Raw genomic sequence first — 23,220 nt, forward strand, 5'->3', positions numbered from 1 at the left:
CTTGCTGCTCAAGAGGGGGTGACGTTCCCAGCTACCACTACGGACCGCTTGGTTGTGTACAGAGAGCCAGAATCTGGGTTACTAGTTTGCGGTGGGAGAATCCATGGCTTCAGGGAGGACAGCGCTGCAGTTCCCCTTCTACCTTTCAATGCATGGGTCTCTACTTTATTGGCACGGGAGGCACACAATGAGGGCCATGAAAGTGTGGCTGCAACCCTGCTGAAAATGAGGAGGAAAGCCTGGGTCATCCAAGGGAGGAAAATTGCCCAAAAAGTAGTGGAGAACTGCCTTTTCTGCAAAAAGTCAAGAGCAAGAAGGTGCAAACAAGTAATGGCTAACCTACCTCCTGAAAGAGCCACACCTGCAGCCCCGTTCGAGTTCACTACAGTCGACCTCTTCGGACCGTATCTTGTCAAAGATGACATCAAGAAACGGGTCTCAATGAAAGTGTGGGGTGTCGTCTTTAGCTGTATGGCCAGCAGGGCAATTCATGCAGACTTGGTCAACACAATGTCGAGAGAGAGTTTCTTGATGGCTTACCAACGCTTTACTGCAAGAGGGCACCCAAGAAAGATCTGGTCCGACCCGGGGACAAACTTCATCGGCGCCAAACCTGTCCTAAAAGAGCTGTACCAGTTCCTGGATGCTCAGAATAGAACTTCAATAGAAGAGATGTCGGCTCCAAAAGGTACCAAATGGGAGTGGACAATTCACCCTGCTGATTCACCTCACCGAAATGGGGCTGTCCGCATTCTCAAGAAGGCACTCCAGAGCCTGGGCAACAACACTGGCCTCAGCTACAGCGAGCTTCAGACAACACTACTTGATGCAAACCTTGCCAACGAACGCCCAATAGACGCCAGGGTGCAGAGCCATGAAGAAAGCATGCAGTATGTGTCACCCAACACACTTCTCCTGGGCCGAGCCTCTCCAAGCGGTGAGATCAGAACATTTGACTTCGAAAACTACCCTTACAAGAGACTCAGAGAGATGCAGAACCAGGTCAACAAGTTCTGGAGGTCTTGGAGCCAGCTTGCTGGCCCAAACTTATTCCTTAGAAGTAAATGACACACTTTGCATCGCAACGTTGCTGTCGGAGATATTGTCTGGTTGTGCGACCAAAATGCAGTGAGGGGCCAATTCAAGCTAGGATGGGTGGTGAGCGTCAATCCAGATGCTAAGGGCATTGTTCGAGACGTGAACATCAAAGTGGTCCAAAGCTCCTGCCTTCCTGTCACAAAACCCGCACTAAACCGGCCATCGGTCAAAGTCCTGAAAGAAGCTATCCAAGCCACGGTTCTGCACAGAGATGTTCGACGCCTGGTTGTCTTGCTGCCAGTTGAGGACCAAACTCGGAGCTTACCGGCAGTAAGCAGGTGCTGATTTACGATCTTTCCATCGGTTCCTGTGGGAAGATCGAGTGGGAGGTGTGCTGACAAACTGCCTGGGAGCTCCTCCTCCCCTTCAATCAGTGGTGAACCAGGTGGAACAAATCTTCCAGGCAATCTGAGTGTGCCAGTACCTGGCTCTGTTGTTGTCTTTAGACCGCAGTGGAAGGAGCATTTATAGCACCACAAAACCAAGGAAACTTGATCTTTGTCATTAAAGTGATTGTCCTTTTCAAGTGGGGAATTGCACAAGAAATAAATCACAACTTGACAACATCTGTCACAGCTTTTTTGAAGGCCCCTTAGCAAGCTGTTGTGTACTAGGCTGAGATTAACAAGTGGGGAATGTGGAGCTAGACCAGGTTGAGAAGACAGAAGAAGCATGGTATATCCCTCACCATATACTCCAACACAATGGCAAGAACCAGGTGGTGTATAACTGCTCTTTCCAGTATCAAGGCCACAACCTCAATGAACACCTACTGCCAGGCCCTCCCTGAGGCCCTTCGCTATTAGCTGTACTGCTGCGCTTTCGAGAGCACTTCGTCGTATGAGAAGTCTTATTTTAGATTATCTTTGTTGTTCAGTGTCACTGTTCATGTATGCTGCATGCACGTTAGAAGTGTGTAGCCAGAATATACTGTAAAGGAAATTGTAGGACGTTACAGACGTATATGTTATGCTTTGTGTGAGTATTTTCTGTATACCTTTATTCAAATATTATTTGTATTCTGTTTATGGTTTGAGAAACGACAAATCTTATCATTGCTAGTAGATTATACAGAATGCACCTTAAGGAGGAAATAAAGGAAACGCTCAATACAACAAGGCCTTGTTATTGGAGCCACTCTCTGTAAAGGCAAACCCAGAGTCCTGACCAGACTCTCCACAGCGATTCGAATTATCCAACACGCACAACATTCACTATTTTTTACTGAAGATATTTAGTTCAAGAAATACTTGACTCACATTTTAAATGTTGAACCTATTAAATGAAGAGTCTAATAGATTTTGTGTTAATCCAATGTCACTTTGTTGTACGTAGCTAACGATAGGATACATTCAAATAATGATCAATAATAGCAGTTGCTAACATGCTGCACAAAAATTATGGCTTGGCCTTCAATGGGACGGAGCTCAGGAAAATAGACGAGGCTGTTCTCACTAGCTGCGTTATAATGAAAGATTCACAATATTTTCTTTGATGTGGTTTTCTTGTTATACTGATTCATGCATGCTGTGCATGTTTAATATAAATGGGATGTAGTGGCATATAAGCTGTCTTACATTCTAGAAAATTTGTTGGCTTTAAGTGCCTCTAAATTAATAAAGACTTAGTAGTTATCTGAGTGTCTTTATTACAAATGTTTAATAATAAAACTGTTTTAATTTTAACTAGGGTGCACTTGGGCCCAATACATGAAGCTGTGGACTTCCCACAGCTCTGTCTGTGAGCGATGTCTCAGAGGCTGCACAGCTTTGGTGTTTAATTTACAATGTAAGGAGGAAGAGAAATTAATGCCATTTAACCAACATTTGAAAAAAAGGAAAATAGTTACATCTCAAGTGAGAACTAATAAACTTGCCAACATTTTTTCTGCACAAAACTTCTTATAGTTTCATAAAGAGTTTTATTGTAAATTGTCATTTTGCACTATTTTTAAGTTACAAAATGTTTTCGGGCATTTGATTTATTTCACATCTGAAGACATGGATCAGATCTTTTTTTCAAAATAAAATGATCAAAACAGTCTTGATGCTGTTGCATCCTGGTCAACTGGTCCTTTTTTGGTTTTGGGTAGTTTCACTTAAGCCTGTTTTTGTCTGTGGTTGTTAATAATCTTATTAATTTGTTAATGTTCATTTAAGTTTTTCTATGTTAAAACTTGTTGTTGAAGTATTCTAATTATTGATGTTCAAACTCTTTGGGTACATTTTGTATCAGTATTCAGCAGAAAGCATTTTGCTATCAGCTTCTGACCGTCGGAGTTCACTCACCTCCGCTGATCCTGCAGCTCAGAAGAGAGATCAGCACTGAAGAGAAACCAGAGATTTAACATAAAACCAGACCAGACTTGAAAAAGTTTGAGTTCTGCTGCTCACTGCAATATCTTCCAAATTTAAATAATTTAAAAGATATATATTGTTGTGTACATTAAATGTCTCAGCAGGATTATGTACAAGAATACATTTCCTGTAGAACAAAAGTTTATTAATGCTACGTTCTGTTAATCGTTTGTTCCAAAGGCTTAATTATTAAAATTAAAAAAAACTTTTTAAAGATGTGATTTTCTTTATGTCTGTCTGAATGAAGGAAAAAAAAAAAACATTAAATATGTTTGTTCTGTTCTGCTTCAACGCTGTAAGAAGTAGTAGTTATTTCATGTCTGTAGCCTAATACAGCTTGTTGCACCAGCTGCAGTGTCTAAATTATTTTCATTGAGTGTCATTGTTGTTGAGTGTTATCTTTTTTCAGGTAAATTCTAAAGTGACGTTGTTTTTCATCAGATTGTACTTACAGAGCAGAAAAGCTGTCTGTCCCATCGCTCCTCCACTCAGTCAGTCCAGTTAATCTCTTCCTCTCTGTAGGTGAGAGCAGTGACTGTGTAGAAGCTCATCTGGTTTTGCTTCTTCACTCAGAGCTCATCAGGAGACACGGGGCCCTACACAAAGAGTTTAATCACATGCAGGAAGTGACAGCGCTGCAGGCTGAACATGAAGGAGGGCTGATCTGAGATCACTGAGAGACAGATTCATTAAAAACAAGGATGTAAAGTTCCTCAGTGGAGTTTCTCTCCACTCCGTAAATATCTGTGTGATGAAGATTTCACTTTCTAAAAACATTTTGTAGAAGTTTAGATCAAACCTTCCTGGGTTTCCCTCTTACTTCTGTTGTTGTTATTGCAGTGACACAGATGTCCTGCAGGAGGCAATAACGTTCACTGTGCAACTAAACTGTGGTTCATCTCTGATGTTTGATGATCAGTGTGAGTCCTGTTTTACATTTACCATCTGGACTTCTGCTGTGAAATGATGCAACTTCAAGTGTCCCCTTTTATTACTAAGTTTTGCACAGAGAAACAGTGATAGGGGAAGGAAACCTGTTCAAACTTTTGTGTTAATGGTTTCACAGAGTCCTCCTGGAACAGATGCATGTGTTTATACTGAAAGAACATCAAGTTGAAAAAGTAATTTTGCTAAATGTGTGCGTTTCCCAGACATGCTTCTCCTGTGAAACGTCTTCCAGCTCCTCCTGTGGGATCCCAAAGTATTCCCACCCTATATGAGACATATAATCCCTCAGTGTTCTGGGTCTGCCCCGGGACTCTTATCAGTTGAATGTACCCAGAAAACCTTTAAAGGAAGCCACCCAGGAGGATCCGGACCAGACACCTGAACCATCTCGAGATTGGAGAAGCAGATGTAGTTCTGAGTTCTGTCTGGATGTCTGAGCTCCTCACCCTACAAGGCTGAGCCCAGACAACCTACGGAGGAAGGTCATTTGGCTGTTCGAATCTCATTCTTTCAGCGACTACCCAAAGCTCTTCTCTAAAAGTAGTGAAGGTCTGATCTAGAGCCCCGCACTTCAGCCTGAGCTCGACGTTTTTTTAGGGATTGGCCACGTTCTGTGGAGAAGCCATGTTTCTTTTTGCACAAACAACCTGCATTTTAACTTATGATTTGTTTAGACTGTATAGCCTGTTGTGAGGAGCAGCAGCCTCTGATGATCAAGAATGCCTTTTTACTGTGGTGGTGATAATAAAAGTTTAAACGCAGTGTTTTATATCTATGGATTCTTTTATAGCTGGTCAAGTGCTGATTTTAGAGCCTAAATCAAGCATCAACTCATTAATGGCCACTTGGCCGTCACACAAAACAACCCACATTAATTTAACAGACCAAATAAAGACTCTTCTCATAACGGTGCAGTTAAGCTTGGGATCCACTCTCTAAAGATGAACATGCTGGATGTAACACATTACTCTGTTGGCTGCAGAGTAACTCTGCTGACATCTGCTGGTTTAAAACAAACTCACATTCAGAGAATCAACCTGACTTCCCGTTAATACACTTTATTTAACTACTCAGGTAACTTTTAGTAACTGGTGCACATTTAATAAATGTAAATTTATTAAATGTGTTTTCAGTTACAGGGCAGATGCACTTTGAGGGTAGAGATGGTGACACCTACAAGTTCCTGGGGGTGCACCTCAACAACAAACTGGACTGGACAGACAACATGAGGCCCTCTACAGGAAAGGACAGAGCAGGCTGTTCTTCCTGAGGAGTCTCAGGTCATTCAATGTGTGCACCATGCTGCTCTAGATGTTCTACCTGTCTGTAGGGGCCAGTGTCATCTTCCTCGCTGTGTTGTGCTGGGAAGGGGGTGGCGGGACTTGTGGCGCCAACAAACTGGGCAAGCTGGTGAGGAAGGCCAGCTCGGTGGTGTGGATGGAACTGGACAGTGTGGAGGCAGAGACTGAGAGGGATGAGAGGGAAGCTGAAAACTATGAGAGGCCATTTAGGGTAAAAACATTGAAAATCAGACTGAAAACTGTCACACACACAAACTGACAGTGTGCGCACATAGACTGAAAACACAGAAATACTGACACATTGACAATGTGCACATACACACTGAAAATGATCATACATGCACCAACAAAACACCAAGCACATGCACTGCAACCAGGCACAGACACACTGAAAATGTGCGCACACACATTAAAAAGGGCGCACACCACCGACTGACACACTGAAATATGTGTACATCCACATTGACAAAGTACACATACACACTGAAAATATTCACACCACACACTTCACACAGAGTAGGATACAGGCTACTTGTCTGTGTGTATCAATGGTCAAAATACATGTAGAATGTGTATAATAAGCTCAGCAAATCATTGCATATTGTAGATCATAACGTGAAGTGTTGTAGGTTTCATGTCAATATTATATAATAATATTATATTTAAACATCTATGTTGAATGTTACTGATTCGACTGTATCTGTTCTTCCACATTTCTCTGTGCTGCTCTGTCTTAATAAAGTTATCTTATCTTAGTATATTCTGATTATACGCTTTCCATTGCTGTCATTACTGACTTACCTTACCCAGGGTATATACAGGAATTGCACTGTTCTGTATGTTTAGCAGAGTATGTGTTGCTATGTTTTGTTTCCCCCTAGTGGTATACTAAAGACTGCATATTATCAGCTATTGTTTACTGAATGGCACCTTTTGATGAGGTCATCAGGAAGCGCTCAGGAATGTCTCCAGACTAGTAGGCCTATTCTTTCTGATTTGTAATGATTTGAAGTTCATCTGCTCACGTTTAAGCCACAAACGAGCATCGACAGTACGTAAATGTTCATTAAATCATCATCTATCACTTCAGAGGGATATTTCATGCTAGTTGAGTCGATTGAGCATTTATATTTCTACATGTTAATGCTGGTTGCTGTACAATCTAGATAGCCCAGACTAACCTCATAGCTAAACACCTTTAAATAACTATTTCATTGTGTTGAATTAATAAGTTAATTTACATGTGTATTATATGAACAATGTTAAGGTTCAACGTAACGACTTATAGCAGCCATTTGTTCATGTCTCTGTTTTAGTTTTATCCTATCTCTGGTTATCAATCAAGAAGTGAACGATTCACCTTCGTCCAGCATGGTGATTAGAGAAGGAGTTAAACTGCCTGTCAACTTGCACAAGGGGTTGTAAGAAGGACAGAACAGGAATTCTGCAGTTAAAATACCGTTTAAGACTTGTTTCAAGACCTTTTCAACATATTTTATGACTGCTGCGCCACTTTGCGCTGTAACCAGTTAAGTTATATATGTATATATATGTTTATAACATTGTTATTGTCTGTGTGTGAGCAGGTTGTAACGTCACCTAAAAATTTAAACATTCACCAACTTTCTCAGTTGCCTCTCACAGCCTGTATAGGACTACTGTTTCTATGTGAAGGACTGGTTGGATTCACTGTGAAAACCCATTGTCTGACACAGACTGTGTGCAACATTACTGCAAAGCTTGCCTGCAGTGAAAACTTTCATCGCCCACTTGATCAATAGAACAAAATTCAAGAAGGCCAGAAGGGAACAAAGCTGAAGAGAATAAACTGAGTGATGAACAACGTTAGTAGCACAGACACAACCTGGAGGAGGAGCTAGTATAAATGACAGTATTAGCATGTTTTCACATTAAAGTTAGTGCTGGGTAACGATTAAAATTTTTAATCGCAGTTAATCGCATAGTTACGTGCAAAATTGAATTATGAATTCTAAAGTAGTGTATTGCACACTTTTGATTTAAATGTACTGCTACACACACACTCACATGTAATAACATGTGGTTTGCAAACATATCCTAATGACCTAATGTAGGCCATCTTGGCCAAAATAATGATTTACCAGTGTGCTATATATACTATATTTCTTCCCCATACACATTCTAGTGTGTATAACTCCCATTGTCTCATGCAAGTGAAGAGAATCCAAACAAATTTTTCCATCAACATATATAGCACATACATACTTTAGTGGCATTGAATGTAGAATCTATGGCTGCAGAACATATATTAATATAGTCTATAGCCATTGATGACACAGTAAATAGCACACTGGTAAATCCTTCTTTTGGCCAGATGGTGACATTAGGACATTTCTGACGTGAGTTTGTTGTCAGAGCTGCTGAGAAGCTGACAGCAGTGTTAGAACCAGGTTAGAGCAGAAGGGCAAACATTTAATAAAGCCACAGTACAGGCCTTCATTTAAATCCTGCCACCTGCTGGTAGAAAGGGGAAACAGCTTGGTTCATTGCGGTGGAAACCACATTAAATATTTATTTAATATTAAAAATATAGCACTGACAGTAACAACTCTGCACACACAATCATTTCTTAGGGTTAACCTATATTAGCCTACCAACTGTACTGCACCAAACAATACGCTTAAAAAAACGTGACTCTTGCTGTTTACATGAATAAAAGCACAATATTGTAGTGCATGTAATCAACTGCTGTTGCTAACGTATTTCTCTCGGTCCAGGTTTATTTATTTACTTTCATCTAACGTCACCTTGTTATAATGTAAGTGCTGCATAATGTTACAGATCTGGCCATTCTAAAAGCTTGGCTTTTATTTTAATCTGTACTCTTACCTCCGCGTCACCTGGCTCACCCGTCTCTTTTCTTAACGTCCATCTTCAAACGGAAAATGAAAATAGGAATTTCATAAAACCAAAATCGGACCATTATTTGAATTTAGTTTAATTGTTTTTCGTTTTTGGATTCAGAAACCAAAAACGGGAGAACGGCTCTTTTTTCCCCCAGTTTCTTCGATTTTGGTTTGAAACGACAAACGAAAAAAAAAGGTGGTTTATTTGTTTATTGGTTCAAACTATCAAAACGTACACGGACCCTGCACGGTCTGGGTATCTCTGGATAATCCGTAATTCGTTTGTAATTATAAAACTAAAATACCGTTTATCTGTTTTTTGTTTCAAAACGAAAATCAAATAACCGTTTTTGGTGACAGAATCAAAAAGACAATTAAAAACGTTTTTGGCGATTCTTTTTATCGTTATTTCTTTTTCAACAAAAGAATGAAGAGAGTCTCTGAACTTCAGTCAATTCGTTGAACGGACAAAAAAAACGGAAGTCATGTGGTCTATTCCTTTTTTGGAAGGGATAGTAACCGGTAAAACCTTCAAAATAAAAGTAGCCCATATACCGTGCAGTTAGAAAGGTGATTTTAGACTAAAACTAAACTAAAATAACGTTTTTTTAGTAAAACTAAAGTAGCACTGGGTGTGAAAAAAACACTTTAGCTAACTGAAATAAAAACAATAACTAATAAAATAACTCTGGCTGTTTGGGAGAATTAAACATTTGTAAGGCCGTTGGTGACCTGTAACTTCAGATTAAGACAAGTGAACTAATGTTACATGTAGCTTTAGGACAGCAGTTAGCCTATTTATTTAAGGTTATGTTATTCAATTCATGTTTTAGTTTCTTAACATCTGAATAGGTCTTCTTGCTGTGTGGAAACTCATCCAGCAGAGGTCACTCTGCCCCCTTCTGTGGCGCCAACAGCCAACAAGGTTTTGACCTTTTGACTTGTGTTTCTATCAAAGAGAAGGCTGCACTGCTACCAGAGGAAGCTGATCACTGAGTTTGAAGGGTGTGCAGAACTTCACCTGCCTTCAGCTTCTTCTGTGGTGCTATAGCTGCTAAACTTTTTATTTTCCTTTGCATTTTTCTCCGGTGTAATATACTTATTATATTAGTTAAGTAGAGTAAATCTTTTTAATGTTGCCTGTAGTTCTCATTAGTTATGTAGGCCTACTTATGTGTGAAACCTCGTGAGTATTACTGAGACACAAAAAGCATCTCCTCTGGCTCTTTTACTCCCTTTCTTTGGTTCAATTCTGTCAGGGAAAGTTATGCACTGTTTGAACCCGCGTAAAGTAAAATAAAAGTGAAACTGAGTCCCAAGACAGGTGATGTGAGCCTGTGCAGTGTTTGAGGACTGATGATAGTATCAAGGCTGGTCCCATCACCTACCATCACTCTCTGTTTAAATAAAGTCTGGACTGGCAGGACAAAGCAGAACATCCCTCCTGCCTCCAGCACCAGAAAAGGGCCCTGTTGTCACTTTCAGATATTTACATCATGATTTATGGTAACCAACATGTAATTGTGGCTCGGCTTTTGTGCATAAGGAAATTGAAATAAATGGGTGACCTGTACTAGACACAGCTCCAACCTGTCGACCCTACCCGGGTCACCCACCTTTAGTAGCAGTGTCAGTGTGGTTCTTTCTTTATCTTTGCAGACATGTTAAGACAGTGTGAGGGACGTGTGTGGACAGATTGATGCAATGCTGCATGTTGCTTGTTTTGTGGGACATGTTTGATATGTTAAGAAGAAGAGAACTCAGTCCTGCTCTGAGTCTGATTTGTATCAGATGTGAGAAAATGTCATTAGAAGTTGCTGTTGGTATTCTGTGATGTGACAGAGGGAATATCAGAAGGTTCCTCTTCTGAATTAATGGCTTAATGTCCAAATAAAGCTTGGTGTCCATCTGACTGATGACCCCTCAGATTGTTAACTGGCAGTAAAGGCTGCTCTGGAGAAGACTGAACAATGTGCTCAGACTTTCTCATCTGTTTAGAGGAGTTTGGCCCCGGTCCCCTTTAGTAAAAAGACAAACAAAAAAACTACAGTGTTTGTGTATTGATAGCTTGCTGCTTAATAAGTGATAAAACTAAATATTAACGATGGTTCGAGTTTGATAACAAGGCTAGCTGTTTAAATGTAAGCTTGTATATGAGTGAATTAGTTAGCCTGTGTGGTTATCCATTTTCTTGTTGTGATGGTTAAGCTTTCGGCCTAGTAATGCCACAGTCTAGTTTCACCCTCTCAGGTAAGCTCCACCCTGCCTCTCCAGTAGCGGCACACACACCTGGAGACAATCACCTCATTAAGAGTTGAAGTTCAGGGAGCACTCAGGATCTCTCTTGATGCAGTCTGATCAGGGAGCAGGTTAGGATTTTGGATGGTATGCCATCCAACTTTTGTCAACACTTTTTAAATTGTTTTTATTACAGGCATTTTAAGCCACCTGTCGCCAAGACCCTGTAGACTGTATGGGCTGTTTTGCCTGAGTTCACCATAGATGGCTGTGGAGGCTGATACACTGAGTTGCCTTAAACGTCTGCTCCTTGAATGAGGTGGAGTCAGAGCAGGGTGGATGATTTACTGCATTAGTTGAGGTTTGTGTAGCCACTGCTGTTTTGCTGCCTGATCAACTGCTGATTTGTGTCCTGATTTTTAAATGGGGATGCTTTTTATGAGACTCTGTTAGAGGTGGATGCATGTTGTGGTGTGTGTGTATATGATGGCTATATGCAGACCTTTAACTGAGCCTGTGGTGTTTTATGTGTGTGACTTGCTGTCTTCAGGTGGTGGTGCACACCTGTGGGTGGTGGTGTCACAGCATCCTGGTGGCAATTTTGCTTTTGTAACAGTTTGCTTTTATCCTTTAGCATCTCTGCAGCATTGGCCTTAACATCTTGTTGGTTTATTGTTTGAGCTTGTGTTAATAAAATTGCCTGATCTTTAAATTTTGATGTTTCATAAATCACCTTTCCAGTCGAAACGCATGTCTCTCTGGTAAAGAAATGCTTTTTTATTTTTTTATATATATATATATAATTTAATAAAGTAAATCCACTGGGTTAAAATGAGACATTATATCATGGATCTGTTCCCAAGCTTGCTTATTTGCTTGTAGCGCTATGCTAACCTTTCTCCTAAGGAGGACAGTAGTCCAAAAACGTTCAAGTAGCACAGAATTAATTTATAACGATATTATATACATATTTATAATATGCCTGAGCTCCTTCTCTTCGTGTGCAATGACAATTTTATGATGTGAAGACTATTAGATCTGAACGCTCGACACGGACCTCCAAATGTTAAAGCTTTTTAACATAGTGATTTTGCCACATGCACACACCACCCACGCCACACTCTATGTAAACTAGATAACAACATTTACAGTAGGTTTTAGTCTTCACTCACACACTATGCTTGTAAATCATTTAAGGGCATATGTGCAAGTGAAAGAGTTGCACTGCAGAGCCCTGCTTCACTGTACTGTTGTACATAAAAGCCTACTGTATATGATATAAATGTGTATTAAAAGACACAGGTTGACATCATCCTTATCCACAAAAACTGTGCCACAATTACAAGGTGTGTAAGGTGTAAATCATGATGTAAATATCTGAAAGTGACAACAGGGCCCTTTTATGGTGCTGGAGGAAGGAGTGGTGTCCTGCCAGTCCAGCATTTATTTGAAGAGAGAGTGATAGTAGGTCCCTGCGACCCTGTACGCAGGATGAGCGGTTGACGATGGATGGATGAATGGTGATAGTAGGTGACTGGGGCCAGCCTTGCTACTATCATCACATCCTCCAGGCATTGATCCTGAGATAAGTAAAAGGAGAAAAACTAAATGACTCAACTTAACATTTTATTTTACTTTACACGGTTATGAACAGTACAGAGCACGGCCTTTCCCTGGTGGTTCATCAAACAGAACCAAACCCCAAAAAGGCAGTAAAAGATCCCAGAGTCAGAAGAGATGCTTTCTGACTCTCAGTAATGCTCACCAGGTTTCACACATAACTAATGAGAACTACAGGCTGCATTAAAATATTTAATCTACTTAACATAATAAGTATATTACACTGGAGAAAATAGCACAGGGAAATAAAAAGTATAAACCTCTACAGATTTGTTTTGGAAGATTTTTGTTTGACACATAACAGCAGATGGTGGAAACTGAGAGTTTTTAGCAGATATAGCAGCATAAGAAAGAGAAGCTGAAGGCAGGTGAAATTCTGCACACCCTTCAAACTCAGTGATCAGCTTCCTGTGGTAGCAGTGCAGCCTTCTCTTTGATAGAAACACAAGTCAAAAGGTCAAAACCCTTGTTGCCTGTTGGCGCCACAGAAGGGGGCAGAGTGACCTCTGCTGGTTGAGCTTCCACACAGCAAGAAGACCCATACAGATGTTAGGAAACTAAAACATGAATTAAATAACATAAACTTAAATAAATAGGCTAACTGCTGTCCTAAAGCTACATGTAACATTAGTTCAATTGTCTTAATCTGAAGTTACAGGTCACCAACGGCCTTACAAATGTTTAATTCTCCCAAACAGCCAGAGTTATTATTTTATTAGTTATTGTTTTTATTTCAGTTAGCTAAAGTGTTTTTTTCACACCCAGTGCTACTTTAGTTTTACTAAAAACGTTATTTTAGTTTAGTTTTAGTCTAAAATCACCTTTCTAATTACTTGGTACATGGGCTACTTTTATTTTGAAGATTTCACTGGTTGCTTTTGCTTCCATAAAAGGAATTGACCACATGACTTCCGTTTTTGGTTTATAATGAAAAACAAGTTGACTGAAGTTCACAGACTCTCTTCATTCTTTGTTCAAACAGGAATAACAATAAAATTAATCGCCAAAAATGAAAAACGGGCCGATTTTAATTGGTTTTTCGACACCAAAAACGGTTATTTGGTTTTTCGTTTTTTAAACAAAAAACAGATAAACAGTATTTTCGTTTTTGTATTACAAACGAATTACGGATTATCCAGAGATACCCAGACCACATTGCATAGTTATTCTTACCAACTTGACCGCAGAGCGCTACGTGTAAACGAATGATGCTAAACAGTACCCATGGCATTAGAACGTGACCCCAAAGTGTCTTTACAAAGCGTCCAAATATGACGCCTAAGATGAGAATGGGTTGCGATCTAACTAGAACTTTGTTTGAAGCACTCTGATTCCTCATCAACCCTGCAAAACACCTCGCAACACGCTTGCAATAACCTTAAATCGCATTTGCAACCACAACAGACATTTATTTGATTTACAAGTGTATCCTTCAAAAGTCTTTGTCCTTTTCCTGTTTTTTCTTGTTGTTTCTTGACAGTGGTGCTGGATGCCAGGGCAAAGCCATCCAGAGTAACTATACCTTTAGATAACGCGTCTCGGAAGTGTTTGGGGTCAAGTTAGTTTTATATAATGTTCAGTTTCTGTCTGGCTACAAAGTTCCTAGTCAAATAAAGGCCCAAACCCTCACCACGTTTGTCTTGTCTGTGTTGAGATGGACCAGTGATCCTGCAGATCCCTGTCCTCCCTGTGATGGAGGGAGACAATGTCACTCTGCACTGTAAAGAAAAGAGCCCTCCCTCCAACCTCACAGCTGGTTTCTATAAAGATGGCTCCCTCATCAGGACTGAGCCTACAGGTCACATGACCATCCACCATGTTTCCAAGTCTGATGAAGGCCTCTACAAGTGTATCACCGGTCAGGGAGAGTCTCCGTCCAGCTGGCTGCTGATGGAAGGTAAACATCTGGATCCCAACAGTAATTTTACTTACTTTGTGTCTTGAAATTTTCAGCTTGAAGTTTTATATTTTTAAAATCACAACACGTTCAGACTCGCTAGTTTTAATGTATGGCTGCATGGTCAAGACGCGTTGGCGTCGCTGTGAAGCTCCTTACAACAGCACAAAACAGCTACGTCACATAATTGTATAAACATTAAATATTATGCGTTAAAAGTTAGGAACAGTTTCCAAAGAAAACAATACATTAGCACAGCCGCATTTTTCACATAACTTACTCTGAGCAGTGCAAAACAAAACTGAGGGAGACGGAGGACAACAGAAGCTTACAGAAGGTACAGAAGAGATGTTGTGCAGCTGGGGTTTTCCACAGGAAACATTAATAAAAATAACAATAAATAAAATAAGTTAATGAAATAAAATTCTCAATTCTTCAACAAAATCATTAAATGATACATAAAATTCACATATACTAATTGAAAATAAGACAAAAAGTGCATTTTTAAGTCTGTTACACAGACAGAGTTGGGTGTTTGAATGTGTTGAGTGCATCAATTGATATTTTCTCTACTGTATGTACATTTTCATGTAGGTCTAATGTTTATACTGTTGAACATGTGACTGACACTATATGACAAACATATTGAAATCTTCATAAAAAATTATGTTCTGAGAAGCAAGAGCTGTACTTGGAAACACTGTGTGGACTATAAAGAGTTGGGGGATTTCCCATTTATTACAATACAGTCAGGGTTTTCTTGGAGCTGTATCTAGTGGACATTGGAGGAACTGCAGCTGAACACACTTTGACTTTAACACTGACTGAAAGTCTGTGTGTCCCCAGGTGATTCTGACCCGGCCTCTCTCACAGTGGATCCTGACTTGTCTCAGCTGTTTGAGTATGACAGTCTGAATGTGATCTGTGGCGACAACAGCAGCGTTCAATGGAAGGTCATGAGGAACACAACCCATGAAGGTGGCAGGTTTTCCAGATGTGGAGTTCGATGGGGGACTCCGACCCACTTTGGCTGCAGCCTCCAAACGGCCAAGCACCATGACAGCGCTGTTTACTGGTGTGAGTCTTCTTCAAGACAGCGGAGCAACTCTGTCAAAATATCTATATACGGTAGGAACATTAAAAATACAAATTTAATTGGAACCCCTCTGAATTAATTAATGAGTCACAGCAAAAGTAATGAAAAGTGCACTTTTCATTCAGAGCAGGTCTAGACCATACTCTTCCCTCTGTGAGCAAGCACTTGGTGACCGAGGTGTAGGAAGGTTTCGCTTGATCTAGCCAAACGTTATCCCCAGGTGTCTCCACAGGCCCCTCTTAAGAAATTAAGAGTTTTGATCAATGTGAAGTGTGGCCCTGTGCTAATGTGTGGCAGTGTGGAACTACTCACTGAGCTCAGGAGGACGAAGAAATGAGGAAACGACTTCATCTATGTAACTTTAAACAATAGGCCTAAAATGAATTTCTTTCTTAAAGCAAAAGAACAGAGGAGGAATATCTACTATAATCCCTAAAACTACAATTTATATACTGAGACATACAGGATGTGACAGTTCTTTGCATGATTCACGCTTGCTGAGATTGGTTTATCTCTAGTGTCCATGCAGACATGTCCTTTCGTGATAGACTTCCTGCCTTTTTACAGACGGCCCCATGTATGGCTTCCTTTTGACATTTGAGAATAGCTCACATTTCACCCATATACCTGCAACATACTTTCTATTTAGTCTGAACTAGGTTTTACAGTGAGCTTAGCAGTAAATCATTATAAACTAATTAAATCAAGCAGTAAGCACAGCTGATATAATAGCAATACATCAATCATAAGCAAAACACTTGATACTTTAAATTTCTTGATACTCAATAAATCAATGAGATCTCAAAATAATGTTATAGTAAATGAGTAAAATGTAAGAGTGAGATGTCAAAGTAATTCACATTTCTACTGTTAAAACTGAACATTTTTACATCCTCATGCAGTGTCATAATAGGATCAAACAATACATTTACATTACATTACATACCTTAACATTAAAGCAATGCAAATCACATCAAACTATATACACCAAATAATTTTTAACCAATTAATACCAGTAATACACTTTGTATATACAGACGCTCTTTGTCATGTAAACACATGTTATATATATATATATATATATATATATATATAGCACATCATTTTGCATCCTCAATCATTTATGTCTCATCCTTCTTACATTCTCAAAATCATCATGTTCATCATAAGCAAAAAACATCACTCTATGGTATGTGCAGTTTGGCCGCTCACTTCCTGTGAGTCTTCGAATGCAGAGTTTTGCGGTTAAGCAGCAAAATACTATGTGTCAGACTTTCTTGTCATACTTTGCATCACGTCACTTAAGTGTTAAAAGTAAATATCATCTTCATTCATTCCAAACGTTTTTCACAAATAACAGTACATAATAAAGCATATCCAGAACATATTATATTTCTAAACACTTTCAGTATACTTCCTTTCAGAGTAAAGAGTAAGAGCAAGAGGAAAATACGTTTCTGTTGTCAATTATATCAACTTGAAATACTTCTTTATATGGCAACTTTGTGATACATCTTTGAAGTACACATTAGGATCCTTGATTAATTAATTTGTTTTTTTTTTACTATTACATATTTGTGGATACACAAAAGAGGCAAGGAAACCATTAACCATTAAAGAGGTGGTATTATGCTCATTTTCAGTTATAAAATCTTATTTAGAGGTTGTACCAGAACATACTGCACATTGCTGCAGCTCCTCTTTTCACCCTGTGTTGAAGGCTTCGTTTTAGCTACGGAGTGATACATCTCATCTCTAAATGATCTTTGTTGGGAGTTGCACATGCGCAGTTCCTAGTTAAGGACTACTAGCCAATCAGAAGCAGAGAAGGGAGGGTCAGAGAGAAGCCATTAAACAGCTTCAATTTAGCTGTAGGCTACATGTTGCCGACCAGCTTGGCAACATGGACTGGAGCAAGAGTTTCAGAGTGGTGAGTTATTAATCTGTAACAAAAGTATAAAGTTTTAACTGAGCCCTGTCTCTACATCACAGGAACAACTTCATGTCCACTGACTGCCTGGAGGGTAGCTAGTGTTTGGAAGGGAGGAGAGCTGTGTATTTGAGGGTCGCTCGAGCGTTATATGAGGTGCTTTTAGCTTTCATCCCTGTGACGACACAAGGATGAAAGGGAAACGGCTGGACAACAAACAAGTTGTTTTTAAGCAGTTCAGAGCAGAGTTTACTGTGGGAGATGGGCTGGACTTTGGGCTTTTTCACTTTGCAAACCTGTTACATGCACACAAAAAGTGTATAACTCAATAAAGGAGAGGGGAAAAGCCAAAAAGCATAATACCACCTCTTTAAAGATTGAACTAACCTGTATACAAACATATGTAGGACTGTCCAATCAAGAGCAATGAACTATATAAACAGGAAGTCACTTTAGCATCACAACCTAGTATAGCTTAAAATATTACTTTAAAATATTGTTTTAAAAGTGAAAAATGTCTTTTTTTGTAAATTATTTTTCTCTGTATACATATTTGTGTTTCAGATTTAGCTGTGTTTATACAATTAACCACAACCATTTTAAACATGTTTACCGGGCATTTTGACATGAGGGTCTGTGGAGATTGACTTGCTTTTGGAGCGAGCCTCAAGTGGACATTTGAGGAACTGCAGTTTGTGGCACTTCAACATTGTCTTCATTTTTCAGCCTCGAGCTGCCGCTTGCTCTAAACCGGGTCTTTTATTCATGACTCCCAAAAAAATGACCGTTCCATCTTTCTCCATGTTCAGATAAACGACCAGTGATCCTGCAGAGTCCTGTCCTCCCTGTGATGGAGGGACATGATGTCACTCTGCACTGTAAAACAAAGACCCCTCCCTCCAACCTCACAGCTGGTTTCTATAAAGATGGCTCCCTCATCAGGACTGAGCCTACAGGTCACATGACCATCCACCATGTTAACAAGTCTGATGAAGGCCTCTACAAGTGTGACATCAGCGGTCATGGAGAGTCTCCATCCAGCTGGATCTCTGTCACAGGTGAGGAAGCTGCTCGGTTGATATTTTGGTCAGATGTAAATTTGACTTTTCTGAGAAGCTCAGAAGCTCAGCTGATTCAGAATTTAGTTTTTATACACAGAGGTGTTTACTGTTACAGATTTCAGGAGAGCACGATCACATCAACTTGCAGTTGTAATGTCATTTTGTGCCACTTCACTGCGGCACTTTTCTCCTTTTAATGCCGCCTTTTCCTTTTCTCCACACTGCTACTGCTGCCACAAACGATCAAATTCTTCTGACTCTTTTGTGAGTTTGATCCGTACCAGGTCTGCACTGGTACCTGCTGCCTCCAGGATATAATTGCACTATAAAGTCTGACATGACAAAAGCTCTGACCTTTCCCTGCCTACTTGATATTTAGCCTACATGTTACCAAACTAACTGCCCACCACATGAATGTAAGAAAATACACCCATAATCAGATTTACAAAACTAAGCTAGTAGGGGACACCGGGCATAGTTGTAACACATGACGTGTCTGTCTGTATCTTGAAGCTCTTTTAAGCAAGCGCATTCAAAATGGGATACAAAGTGTTTAAAATGCGTCTGCTATTAAATGGCCTAACTGTTATCTCTGCAATACTGACTGAAAATGAATTTACCGGATAACAATTAATAGCCGAGTCCCAAATACTGGCCTGGTGTGGGAACACATTTTGACAAATAAACGCAAGTCTCCATTAAAAGCCTGGTCTGGTTTTCAAAGAAGTTCTTTGGATGTCTAAAACCTCTTAAACCCAGCGGGGTCGCCCACTTTAGCTGCTCCTGAGCTGCTTTGATCGTTAATACAAATAATGTTAAACGTGTGATCAATATGTCAGTATGGACATGCTACACATCGTAAGATTGGTTAGATTCACCACAATTCAATGGTTCAGTTCATTTAACGGAAACAACAAGACCCATAGTCTAATTCTTACCGGTGTAACCTGCATGGTACAAGAGATGAAAAGGACAACAAAGTGCCGACTCACGTTAACTTTGAAGCGCTTGTTAAGTCTGAATCTGTCCTTTCCTTGATTATTTATCTTCCTTTAGTCTGTAAGGGTCCACCAAAAGAATCAAAGCAGCTCTTCATAAAAATGTGCAGTCAGTCGCTCTCTGTCTGCTAACTTCTGCCACACTTCTCTCATCCTGCACAGTGTTGTTGTTTTGGTTACGTTGCTGCCTTCAAAATGAAAGTGCATAAGCCTTCTGTCGGAGATCAAATGAATCATGTGTATTCCATATTATTTGATAATTTCTATACAAGTAATATTCATACTGTTTGAAATAAATAAACTTATTCATAGTAGCCTATTTAAGTTTTGTGCGAGAGGAATTAATGGCCTGTCCCGAATATAGGCAGGGTCTATTCAGTGACTTTGGCAAATAAAAGCCAAATACCACAAATAGTAAAACATTACAATTCACCCCACAGTCTGGGTTAGTTGTAAGTAAGTGTGTGTGTGTGTTTGTGTATAGTGGTGATCCAAGCATCTTATTAGCTGTCAGTGATACTAGTAAACATAAAAATGAAATGTGCACCAGCTTCTTTTTAGTGTGTGTGTTTGTGCTTTTCTTGCACCGTCACAGCGGTGACAGACATGTGGCTCTCCTGGAGTTTAGGTCCACACAGACGCCTACAGGTGTTACACTAACATTTGAACATCATAATAAAATAGTGAAATTTCAAAGAAAACATAAATATAACTAAACATTTTCTTTGCTCAGAGCTAAATGTTACTAAACTGTTTTCTTGTATGGCTGTAAATGTGGTTTAGTAACTAGTCGTATTTACTCATACGTGTACTCAAGTAACTTTTTTCAGTAAATTGTGTTTGTCAGTTTGAGTAGTTTTAAAGCTTCAAACTTTTACTTTACCAATACCATCGCTTTCAGAAAGACGCTAGCGTCTGTGTGACACGCTTCCGGGAAGCATCTCTATGAGATGCTCTGGGGCGTCCTATACCGACCGGAAGTGCTAGATAGCTAGCGGTAGCTAGCTAGCTATGTTCGTGATAAAAGTGTTGACAGCCCCCCGAAGCCCCTACCCTTACCATAGCCATCAGAAATGTTAGTACCTAAAGTCACTGACTTTATGCATGTCGACCGACTAACCCTAGAGCTGCGCGGCCGATGTGCTAACAAGTAGGGTTAGCCTGCCTTGTGTTGCTGCAACGTAGCAAACACATACAGACGTTTCATACAGACGCCAAAGGGTACCTTTAGCGTAAAATCCCTACACTTTGTCACACTGACGCGTCAGTTATGATGCATTGAGATGAGAATGTGTTGGGCATCCACATGACTCAGAATAATGGCTGAAGCTACAACACAGTGGTATGGCTTTCAAATGGCACTAACAGCTATTGGGATACAGATTAAAAATTTGTAATAATGGACAACAAGAAAATAATTAATATTTTAAACAATCTTTACTAATTGAGTACTAACAGACTATAATATTAATGCATTATTTTGAAATTACACACTTGATGGATGAACACTGTGAATAATGTCCTGGAGTAAATGGGGCGGGGTAACTAATCAGGAGATGATAACTTATCATTTCATCACAAATAACTGTTTTACCCACCTCGCCTGATTTTAGACGTTCACCTGAGCAAGTGTTTCTTTTTCTAGATCGTGATAAAACAGCTCCATCCACTGCAGATCCAATCCTGATGGCACATCCAATGATGTTTGTGCTGAAAGGGGTGGAGTTCTTTCTGTTCGGCATTACCACTATTTTATATGTGTCTTTATGTCGACAAATGAACAAAGGTAACACTGACCTTCTGATAAGTACAGCTATGCTAGCAGCTCTAAGACACAGCTGAATGCTAACAACGTTATAATGTTGCTATCTCAGTTTAGCATGTTAGCATGCTAACATTTGCTAATTAGCACAAAACACAAAGTAGAGCTGAGGCTGATGGGAATACATTTCTCACAGGGAGCATTTCAGAATCAGAGCGTTTTGCCTGCCTGATTTTGCGGACATGTTTAGATTTTGTTGATTTGGTAATCAGTGCTTGCTCTTTGTGCTTCTGCTATGATTAACTAGGCTACATAGTTAAATGGTTTACAAGCCTTTCTGATGCTGACTGTGTTTTCATCAAATGTCGATCTGATTCTCCTTTGACTTGATGGAATTCATAAAACTTTATTGTTGTTTTTATCCTGATGTGGAATTTGTATTGGAGTCTGTCTTGAAGTCAGTCTGACTTCGAACCGTTTACACAGCAACAACACGTAATCTAACGGGTTGTTGCTGTGTAAACGGTTCGAAATCAGTAGGCAAGACGCTCTGGAGCGCGCATGAAGAAAATCCGACCTGATTTCTTCACATCTAACGCAGAATAGCAGCTGAGAAAGCAAGCATGTGGTAAAAAACCTTTTTTTTATTTAAGATTAAAACCCATTCACTGATAAGGGATTTTATGAGTGTCCACTTTGGACGCTTCAAACAGCAGGATTTCAATTGGAAGAGTTTCCTCCTTGCCAGTAGTCATTAGTTCTGCAGGTGTTTGGTCATAAACGATTTGGACAAAATGTTGACCTGATGATGGCGCTAGAGGAAAAGTCAGAGGATCACCAAAGGTATTACTGTTAATCCTGAGGGGAACACGAAGGTCTGAACCACATCGCAATCCATCCAACAGCTGCTGAGATGTTTCAGACTGAACTAAGTGGTGACTTTGCATCCACAGAGCCGCAATGTCAGCATGGCTAAAAACTTCTACCTGCACCAATGATCAATCAATCAATCGATGTTCCGATCACACATGCTTTCATTTGGAGATGACTAATAAAATGATTACTTAACTCTGCAGGAAAGAACCCGCCTGTTTCTACAAAGACGTCTCCACTCAGAAAATATGCTGAGGAATTGGACCCACAGCATGATGATGTCATCGCTGACGTCACTGAGCATCAATTCTGAGCTACTTTCTTCTTCTGTTGTTTGTTGAGCTGTATGTTTTTAAATATAATGACTATTTTTTTCTGGTTCTCTTTTGTACATTGTATTTAAAAAATAATAAAAGAAATTAAAACAAAATCAGAGTTTGTTGTTGTAACTGTGGCCTGTTTGACACCTTTGTACAACGCATTTACATTTGCATCATAAATCAGCTTCACCTGAGTCTGTCTTTCTCTGAGTGATCAGACTTCACTAAACCTGACTGATAACTGCTCTCACACAGCTGCTTACAGTATAAGATTAGAGGAATTTAAAGTGAGACTGTCGCTGCTGCTGAAGTCTGAAATCCTGAGTTCAACATCATCTACAAGTCAAACTAGAACATCTGGACTTGGAGATCAGAGGATCGGGGGGGCGATTTACAGCTCCGACAAAACCTCTGACTCGGGGACGACTCCGGCGGGCTGCGGCCCTTGTAAAATGTATTTTTAAAAGATTTTTAAAGCCTCATTATTGTGGTCTGAAATGTAGCACAGTGTTAACTGATAACATTCTTTCACAGCCCTGGAACTGATGCCCCAAAAATATAGATTTAAATAATGAAATTTATGTGCTACTAGTGGACTAATGGCTTTAACTAACGACTGCTAGGAAAGTCTTTAGTCAGGGCTGCATCCAATGTTTAGTTTTCTGCTGTGTGATGAACACGAGAAAGCTACAGTTGAGAAACAAAAAAACGTCTTGATCTTACCAGTGACAGTGATGTTGATGGTGTTACTGGTTGCTCCCTCTCTGGACTCACACCAGTAAACTCCACTGTCCCATGTGACTGTCAGAGTGATGCTACAGGAAGAACCAGCTGAT

General features: G+C 39.8%; 1 long non-coding RNA gene across 1 annotated transcript; it reads left to right on the forward strand.

The window, feature by feature from the left end:
• The first annotated feature begins 18,401 nt into the window (after positions 1-18,401).
• Positions 18,402-22,434, forward strand: LOC123980258. The gene is made up of 3 exons (XR_006827443.1): positions 18,402-18,428; positions 21,075-21,215; positions 22,268-22,434. It is a non-coding gene; the product is annotated as an uncharacterized LOC123980258 (long non-coding RNA).
• The last annotated feature ends 786 nt before the right edge of the window (positions 22,435-23,220 follow it).

The sequence above is a fragment of the Micropterus dolomieu genome, linkage group LG12 (assembly GCF_021292245.1).
Source record: "Micropterus dolomieu isolate WLL.071019.BEF.003 ecotype Adirondacks linkage group LG12, ASM2129224v1, whole genome shotgun sequence".
NCBI lineage: Eukaryota > Metazoa > Chordata > Actinopteri > Centrarchiformes > Centrarchidae > Micropterus > Micropterus dolomieu.